The sequence below is a fragment of the Nelusetta ayraudi genome, unplaced genomic scaffold (assembly GCF_046127955.1).
Source record: "Nelusetta ayraudi isolate G7.1 ecotype Tasmania unplaced genomic scaffold, CSIRO-AGI_Nayr_v1 ptg000084l, whole genome shotgun sequence".
Lineage (NCBI taxonomy): Eukaryota > Metazoa > Chordata > Actinopteri > Tetraodontiformes > Monacanthidae > Nelusetta > Nelusetta ayraudi.
The window spans coordinates 5,369,536-5,380,000 of record NW_027466134.1 but is presented as its reverse complement, the minus strand read 5'-3'; positions in this window follow the sequence as shown (position 1 = coordinate 5,380,000).

Here is a 10,465-nt window from a genome sequence, read left to right as displayed (position 1 = left end):
AACCTTATTGTCATCATGCAGGTCACTGGTACAAAGTAGCGGGAAGACAATAGTTAATATGTATGGTAAATACATGGATGGATGCTGACTGTGATTGCTATACAGTCTGCAGTGGTTCAATAAGTGCAAGTGGATTGATAGAAAACATTACAGTCAATATTAAATGACTCTTTCCATATATATACAGGTTCTACCCGGAACATTAGAATATCCTGAAAAGTTGCAGTATTTCTGCAATTTAACTTAAAAGGTGAATGTGACATATTGTATAAAGGAATAATATGCAAATCAATACATTTCAAGTTTTTATTTCTTTGCATTTTGCTGATCAGGTCTTGCAGCTTAAAAAAAAAAACAACTCAAATTTTATAATAATTTTCTGAGTTTGTGGCTTTGTGGTTTTAATAAGATGAAAATCTTAATCAGCAAAGTTACAACAAGGAACTGCTTGAGATGTCAATTTGCGTGCAATGGCTCAATACAATGTGTTGCTTTCATCTTTTATGTTAAATTGCCAAACTAAAACAACTTTTACTGGATATTCTATATCAAATTATATATATGTATATATATATATATATATATACACATATATATATATATGTATATATATATGTATATATATATATGTATATATATATATGTATATATATATACATATATATATATATATATATATATGTATATATACATATATATATATACATTTATATGTCATTTTCTTTCACATTTTTCTGCTTTGTCGACTATTTTGATCCATTTTCAAAAACAACAACAACTTTTCTCCATGAAAACCCCAAAATAATTGAACTCTGAATGACTTGGAGTTGGTGTCACTGTGTCCTAGAGTCCTCGTCCTGGGCTGCAGAGGCTGTCACCTCCACTCGGTGCCCCTGCGCTTCCTCTGACGGCTCAACACGCTGACACCAGCCCTTTTTTTAAGGCGTCCTGTGAGCGCATGGCTAAATCCAGCTCCATATATATGCAAATCCTTCAAACGGTGATCAATCTATGAGCATTATTGATCGGCGTGACGTCCGGCGACGCCGCTGGCTGCTCGGCCGCGCAGGTCTTTGTCTGGTTTTCCTGTGTGGAAATGAGGGTCAGAGACGCTTTATTTCCGAGACGAGCTGATGCTTCGAGGAGACCTCAAGCACCTCAACCTTGGAAGCAGCTGAAGAGCAGGTGGGAAGTCAAGCAATTAACAGCTTTTCTTCTTCTTCTTCTTTTCTAAAATAGAACTAACAGTTAGTGCAGTTAAGTATAGTAGTGAAAGTGTTGCAGTCAAGACGTGATCGAGAGTGGAGAGCATGGAGATGGAGACCAGACCAAGAATTGTGCAGAACACGCCTGCATTATCCTCTTTAATCTCCTCACGGCTCCGGCATTCAGCTGCTGAGCAGGTGCCGTTTGCACATCTGTGCCATCTGCATTCATCGGCATGAGCAGGAATGTTGGAAACCTGGAACGTCGGCGCGCACACCATAATCTGGGTGTGTAATCTCGGGAAGAGGCGCTGTGGATGTGCACGCCAGGCCGTCTGGGATTAGAACACCTCACTGGGGGATTGGCACGAACGTGTGAAGCTGCCCTGTGGTTCACTTAAACCTGCAGGAGATCTCTTTGATGTCCTGCACCGATGCAATGGACAAACAGAGAAAACCGAACACACTTTAACACAAACTTCTGATCTGGTAGTTTTTTGAAATGTTGCTTTTTAAAGTAAAAACAAGACCTGTGTTTCCATTAAGTGCTGGAATGGGTGTTAACCAGGTGACTTTACCATGGTGGTGCTGTGCTAGGCTAGTGTTGTAGTCCTGCAGATTGGTCCTGGTCTCTCTTTGATTTCGAAGCAAACTGGAATTTAAAAAGATACTGGTCACTTTTTTAAAATCTGTTTTCTTGTTCTTTTTCTTTGATCAATGCAGTCTTGGTCTGGTGGTCTGGTGGTCTTGGTCTCCATACTCTCTAGTCTTGGTCATGTCTTGGTCTGATGGTCTGGTGGTCTTGGTCTCCATACTCTCTAGTCTTGGTCATGTCTTGGTCTGGTGGTCTCTGGGTCTTGGTCTCCATACTCTCTAGTCTTGGTCATGTCTTGGTCTGATGGTCTGGAGGTCTTGGTCTCCATACTCTCTAGTCTTGGTCATGTCTTGGTCTGGTGGTCTGGAGGTCTTGGTCTCCATACTCTCTAGTCTTGGTCATGTCTTGGTCTGGTGGTCTCTGGGTCTTGGTCTCCATACTCTCTAGTCTTGGTCATGTCTTGGTCTCGTGGTCTGGAGGTCTTGGTCTCCATACTCTCTAGTCTTGGTCATGTCTTGGTCTGGTGGTCTTGGTCTCCATATTCTCTGGTCTTGGTCATGTCTTGGTCTGGTCTCGTGGACTTGGTGTCCATACTCTCTAGTCTTGGTTAATGTCTTGGTCTGGGTTGGTGCCGTCTGGACTACAACAGTAGTTTAGGGCAGTGGTGAAGAAAACCAAGAGAACAGTTGAAAGAGAAATCAGGAAATAAAGTCAAGAATGTCTCATCTGTGAATGAGGCTGCGGGGCACTTTGCTTTCCTCAGTGCTGACAGCCATGTTTGGAAATAGGCTGTGTGCTTTAATTAAAAAAATAAATGCAAATTTGTAGAAGAATTTATGCAATTAAATTATACTGTTTGAAGAACGACCTGATTGTGATCTTCCTCGGTGCTGGTTGATGACTGGTGGTGGTGGTGGTCTGTCTTTGCCCCGCCTCCAGGGTTGATCCTCAGCCACCAATGATTTCACACCACAACCACTAAAAATAAGGGCCGGCTGACGACTTCTCCCCATAAAGCCATGCACTCTTATGTCAATGTTTTGTGTGTGCTGCACCCAGACGTAGTATTTCACTGTTTAGAAGTTAAACTGTTACGACTAATGACATTATTTCATTTGCCTAAGTGGTATTAGCATATATATCCAGTTAGCTGCGTCTCCGCTGGAGGTTGTAATTCGGCTTTGATAGGTTCAGCGTCCAGTCAAGCTGACGTCGGGGAAATTCCTCCCAGCGAGGAGGAGGAGGACGAGGAGGAGGTCCTCAGCAGCCCTCTGGTTAATAGATCCAGTCAGGCTGTGCTGGAGGCAGCAGCAACATAGAGATATTAACTGTTATTATTATTATTATTATTATTATTATTATTATTATTATTATTATTATTATTATTATCATTATTATTATTATTACAGTGTTAAACAGTGAGAAATGGTCTTGATATTCACTTCATCATTCAACTTTTCTGGACTTTTCGAGAGACTTTTGATGAAACAGCAAAGAAAACCTGGACTCTCATTCGCTCTGCACATTGCTGTAAAGTCCTGATCCCTTTGTTTGAGAAGGGCGCCGCACACGACTCCGCACCTTTCGTTGCCTATGTTAAGTTTTGCGTGAATAAAACACTCCTGGTGTCCTGCTGTCCTGGTGGTCTGTGCAGCAAAAGCGTGACTGGGTCAGTGTGGAGAGGTCAGAATAATCAAAGGAATACATTGTATTTGCGTCGCACTTTTCAGAAAACTCAGAGACACTTTACAAGGGCGTGAAAATAACACAATCCGTTCACACAATCAAACTACAATACAGAATGTAGAGGTCCAGAAAATTAAAGAAATCAAACTAAATTTAAAAAAAAAATTTTTTTTGAAAGAAAGTAGAAGTAGAAAGTAGAGGGAAAATCAGATTCTCTGCTGGCTTGGCTGCCACAGAGTCAGAGCTCCTCTGTATGATTGACCACATTGAGTAAAATGACTGACTGACAGACTGTCTACACATCTGATCGCATGCACAGTGCCTACAGTACACTGTGTTGGTCGAGCATCAGTAACACATAATGAGGAAAACACTTTTTTAAACAATGGATGTATTTGAATGTGATTGACTGAGAGGGCAGGAACTCTGAGGTCATTAATAGAGGAGGGGCTATGCTCTGTGTGTGTGTGTGTGTGTGTGTGTGTGTGTGTGTGTGTGTGTGTGTGTGTGTGAGGGCTTGTTTATGGTGGTCTCGTCACGTTTGGTCTCTCCAGGACAATCAGGAGATTAAGTGTTGAGGAGCGGCTGGGGAGCGGCTGCAGTCACATGCCATTACTCACCGCCTGCATCACAATTAGTGCAAATAGTGCATTACAGGGAAATTATCATCAATATGATATTAGGAGGCGCTGGGTAAACCAATCAGGGGGGGAAAAGTGCTTATCTGCTGGTAACCAAAGATGACTGCCAGGCGGCGCCGACACTGACGTGGACTCTTAGTCCGAAGACACCATGTGGGCAAATTCCATAGCGCCTGGCCATGGCCAGCACGGAGCTAATTATAAAGTGATGGCGCAGGTCGTTTGGATAATCACTTGACATGTGGCCCTCGGAGTCGGGGAGTTTATTCATTATTAATACAGGGAAGCAGGTGAATCACGTGCTTCCACGCATTCCCAAGGCCTGGAAATGCAGTGAATTGCAGCCATACTGGGTGAGACGGCTGTTTGTGTTGTTGTGGCCGGTGGTGAACTGCTGAGCCGAGAGCGCCGCCCACCTTCACCGATTCATGACGGTTTTACCACCAAATAAAAGTGATATTTCTGAAATTTCCAACAAAGTACAGTTGCGATTTGCAGGGGTTTCCATTGAGAAGCTGTGATTCTGATAAAATCTGCTCCAATGGTCCCAACACATCAACACATTCAGACCAAAGCTTAGCCACTGGCATTGATTATTCATTCATCTTCTATACCCGCTTATTCCTATTCAGGGTCCTGGGGCTCTGCTGGAGCCTCTCCCAGCTGTCTTAGGGCGAAGGCAGGGTGACAAACAAACACTCACATGCACACCTACGGACAATTTAGAGTCTTCAATTGACCTCACATGCATGTTTTTGGAGTGTGGGAGGAAGCCTGAGAACCTGGAGAGAACCCAGCAGACACAGGGAGAACCTGGAGAGAACCCACGCAGACACAGGGAGAACCTGGAGAGAACCCAGCAGACACAGGGAGAACCTGGAGAGAACCCACGCAGACACAGGGAGAACCTGGAGAGAACCCAGCAGACACAGAGAGAACCTGGAGAGAACCCAGCAGACACAGGGAGAACCTGCAGACTCCACACAGGAAGGTCCCAGGCCCGGGCGGTCATTGATTGGTTCTTTTTATTTTAATAATTGTGCAAGACCAACCACACAAACCAGCAACAATGTGAAAAAAGCACTCAAACCACTGGAAATGATATCTGCCAGACGTCCATAACTTACTGTTTGTTTTATCAGTGCTTCAGGGCCACGCGTGTGTAAATGTTGATGCAGTGTCTTATTGGCTGCAGCCTTTATATGTCAGACTGACGGTTCACTTCATTTTCAACACTGTCTGTCGTTTCTGATCAAAGTCAGTACAGTTAATGGACCAGCGCTCCACTGGCCCCTCATTCTGTGGTTACAAAAGTGGTCAAAGTCCAACCCAGGGAAGTCGGACCTTCTCACTGGTGCTGATGGCAGGTGGGGAAGACTGCGTGGACCAATGACAGCAAGACGTTTGGTCAGGAAAATACAGCAGTAGTTGGAAAATGGTCACCACTGAATGAAGTGAAGTGCTGACTGTGCTGCTCACCGTTGGTCAGCTGGCAGAGAGGAAATGAGGGAAAAAAACAGCTGTAATTCCACCACCACCACACACACACACACACACACACACCTCCCTCCCTCCCTCCCTTCTTCATCTCTTCTCCATATGTAGACACCCAGAAATGATTCTTTCCCTGCTTTGTTTTGCTGAGCCAACACAAACCAGAGGAAGTGAGACATGCAGCGCACCCTACTGGTGGAGACGGCCAGTTCCTCCTCGGCCAGTCACATTAACAAGATAGACCACAGTTTGTCTTCAGAGGCTATCAGTAGGGAGCAGAGGTTGTTCAGAGGTTCACACCAAGGCTCCTGGAAATACACACAACTGGACAATGACCTGCAGAAGTGCTGCCACGACAGGTTTGTGATCACATGACTTACCAATAGGTTTGCTTTGCAGTACGACGCTACAGGCCCAGTGTGTATTAAGTAGCTCATCTTGATAATAAAATGTATTTTAAAATTAATGACTGCTAAATGTTCATGTTGTCTCCCATCTTGATACCCTTGAACCCACTGAGATGTCACGACTGAACCCACTGAACACACACACATGGTCAGCCACTGTTGACAGCCGGTGGGCGGCTCCTAATAACTGGACCCAGACTTCTGTCCAACAGATGAAAACAATGTTTGTTCCCTCTGCTGTTTATCTTCTGAACATTTATGTACGTTGCTCTGAAAAGTTTTTTCATTGTATCGTCTGCCACTGAGACCTGCACTACGCCATAACACCATCACCTCTGTAGAGTGTGAAGTTCCACATTGCCACTGTATAATTCCAATGCAGTGTTTATGCAACTTTTATCACATTTGGATGCATTTCACCGTGCAAATTTCCAGATTTCTATAAAAGCACATTCCAAACCTATATGGCTGCATTGGTGGAGCTCAGTGCCCTCTGGATGCTTTCCAGTGTGTGTGTGTGTGTGTGTGTGTGTGTGTGAGAGAGAGAGAGAGAGAGAAAGAGAGAGAGAGCAGGTGGGGTACCCAGTGTGTGCATGCCAGAGTGAGATGGGAGATGGAGAGCAGGCGGCCCAGGTTTAGGTGCGGTGTGGCCCGGCTCATTTCACAGCTGTATAGGGATTAGCTGCTGGAGTGCGCTGGGCTAAGCTCTGCCTTTTATCTCATTCAAACATGTTGCTAATTCAGCAGAGATCGGCTGCCGCGGGAGCCGCTGCCGCTAAGCGCTGTATCATTCTCCCCGCCGTGAATAAACTGCTAGTCCTAATCCCCAATCAGCCGCCGTGACACGGATTATCACCCGCGACAAGCACAGCGACCCGGCAGAGAGGAGGACGAGGAGGAGGAGGAGGAGGAAGGGGAGCGAGGGAGAGAGAAGGTGGAGAGGAGCAGAGCGGAGCTGGCGGGAGGAGCAGAGATGAAGAAAGGTGACGAGAGAGGGAGGCTATGCAGATGACGAGCTAATGAGCGCAACCTAGAGGCAAGAATCACAAAGAGGGAAACAGCAGATGGAGGAAATCAAGAGAGACAACAGCTGCACCTCCATGACCCCTGCAACTGCGCGAAAGCTGAATATCGCGATAAAAAACAGACGTAAAATATATCAATATTTTCTTAAAATGATCGATACAAAATGTTACTCTGATTAGCGATCGACATAATCGATAGAAATATCAATATGCACATCACTACTTGGACTTGTGGTACTATTGGGGGGGGGGGGGGTCACCGTCTAGAATGAAAGTAGCTGAGTAGCCACAAACACTCCGAGGCGACAAAAGTTTACTACACAAAACACGAGACGTTGCAAGAACTTCACCAACCATCGAAGCGATGAAGCAGGAGAGCCTCAATCTGTCAGTGTCAATCACAGACACGCCCTCGCCACGTATCACCCGTCTACTGACACCTGCCTGCCAAAACATATGCTTACCACAGGCAGTTCCATCGACATGAAAGCGGACAGAGAGGAGCGAGAGAGAGAGAGAGAGATGAAGCAGAGGAGGAAGAGAAGAGGAGACTGGCTGGAGACTCATCGCATCGCCATGGTTTCACTTTGTGTATGTTTGTCATCTCTGATGTCACCGCCACGCCAACCTGTTTGTATGACTGCCTGCGTGTGTGTGTGTGTGTTTGTGTGTGTCCTACTGCAGATTGAATCCAGCCCACAGGGCAACAGTACACACATGTGGGACAAGAAGGTTCAAACAAGACCCGAGAGAGAGAGAGCAGCTCCTCTTTACATCTGCTAACAGCTCTGCCTCCGTCTGTGTGTGCATGAATGTGCATGTTTGCGCTCGCTCGCGCGAGTGTGCGTGCGTGCGTGCGTGCGTGTGTGTTGACTACTGAGCTAATTGAGATCTAATTGCTGTAACAGGGTGTAAAGCCCAAGCACAAGCCGTCACCGGGGAAATATCGCTAACAGCCAGCTCCTCCCGCAGGGGTCTGCGGCTAGCAAAGATGTCAGAGCCACTTAGCCTCAAAGCCGAGACTCTGAAAACACATTCAACCCCGTGGTGGGGGGGGGGAGGGAATAAAGCCATTGCAAATCCACTTCATACACGAGCCCAGCTCGTCGGTTTATAACTACCCCACAAACTGTGTCCCCATCACTCCAAGAATTACGCGAAACCTAAATATCACGATAAAAAACCCGGTATCGGAAACGGCTAAACCTGGAAAAACCTCTCAAGTATGACTGAAAGGTTTTGACGCTCTCATGAGGTGGTTTTTCACACGCATCCATATCGGGGGATATCGCGATATCGATATCGATATCGAGGTGTATCGATATCAATATCGATACACATGGAAAAGTCATGGAAACACTTTTTTTGGTATTTACACATCAGCAGACGTGACCTACGGGGTCACGTGGCCAGTTCACTGGCCAGTGAAAATGTAAAATGTTTTGTTCATCCTCAAAGTGGAAAAAACAGAATATATATTTTTTTTACATGCAATCAAAGAGAAAAATAGAACAACCATTCTGGAGGGCAAACAAATGTAAAGAAAGAAAAGCGTAAACGTAATTCTGGTCAAATCTAGAATTACGCCTTACGATCTTCAGGCCGTTCAATGGAAACAGCCTTCAAATCGCAATTGTACTTTGTCGATATTTTTGAGAATATCGCTTGTTATTTTGTGAAAAGTTGTCCCAGAAACGCAGCTGGAGAGGTGCTCGATGTCCTTGGGATCTTCATAAAAGCATCAATTCAATACGTCCGGCTGAAGCAAGCCCAGCTGAGTGCTTCTGTTGGCCTCCGAGGAGGAGGAGGAGGAGGAGGTGGAGGGGGAGGAGGTGGAGGAGGAGGAGGAGCAGGAGGAAGAGGAGGAGGAGGAGGAGGAGGCGGAGCAGCAGGAGGAGCAGCAGGAGGAGGAGGAGCAGGAGGGGGAGGGGGAGGAGGAGTAGCAGGAGGAAGAGGAGGTGGTGGAGGAGGAAGAGGAGGAGGAGGAGGAGGAGCAGCAGGAGGAGGAGCAGAAGTAGGAGGAGGAGGACGAGGAGGGGGAGGGGGAGGAGGAGGCGGAGCAGCAGGAGGAGGAGGAGGAGGAGGAGGAGGTGGAGCAGGAGGAGGAGGAGGAGGAGGAGGAGGGGGAGGAGGAGGCGGAGCAGCAGGAGGAGGAGGAGCAGCAGGAGGAGGAGGAGGAGGAGGAGGAGGAGGAGCAGCAGGAGGAGGAGGAGGAGGAGGACGAGGAGGTGGAGCAGGAGGAGGCCGTCATCCATGGCATGAAAAAGAGATGAGCTATTGATATTGTTATCAAAGCCACTGTTTCAAAACGTGGCCTGTCATCAAAAATTAGACATTAAATATACATCTTCTTCTTTTTTTTTATTGCGTTTGCATAATTACATCTCAGATTGAGCGGCCACGTTGAATAGATTCACACCAGTGCAGTTAGAACCACAGGCGAGGAGTTTCATTTGTTTAAATTGTTTGTACTTAAAAAAAGCACCTGGTTTTAACCCTTGCCTTTACTTCCTGTTCAGCCCTTGCTGAGCTGACTTTAGAGGGACATGGTTTATCCCAACGATGACATCACGTCCGTCTCTCCAACCTCTCAAATAAGTTCCCGAGTGTGGCTAGTAATAACAAATGGCCAATAAATAATAAAGTGTCATGGAAACACTTTTTTTTTTTAGCACTGACACGTCAGCGGACGTGACGTACGTGGTCACGTGACCAGTCCACTGACCAGTGAAAATGGTGCATTTATGATTGGACGTAGGAGGAGACGGAATGTTTACTTACGAGTCATCAAAGTGAAAAATAGAGCAACCAAATGTAATTCTCGTCAAAAGGAAACGAAATTCTCGTAAAATCTCGAGAATTACGACTTCTGCGTTTCACAACATTCAATGGAAACACCTGCAATTCGCAGTTTGACTTTGTCGAAGTTTTATTTTGCGAAAAGCTGTCATGGCAATGCAGCTAGCTAGCTAGTTAGCTAGTGCGAGCCCATGCTGGCAACAACGTGAAAGCCGACTTTCATGACTGATCCATGAAAGCAGCCAGTTAATTCTGTCAAAGCGCGTTAATCAACCAATCACATGCATGGATGTATTTAATCACACACTGCTCTAATGTTTATCTCCTGCTGTTTAGGGACTGATGAGACACACACACACACATACACACACACACACACACACACACACACACACACACACACACACAGACAGGAACCCAGCGGGCCAATCTTCTGCCCCATCACTGCGTTAACGTTCTCATTTAGTGTTTCCTCCACTAGAGGATGTGATGAGTGAGGAACCAGAGGAGAAGGCGGTCCCTGGCGCAGCAGGAGCTGAAGACCCCCTGCAGCTGCGGCACACTCGCTCCACCTGCCTGCAGCCGAGCTGCACACGTGTTGTAGAAGAACACG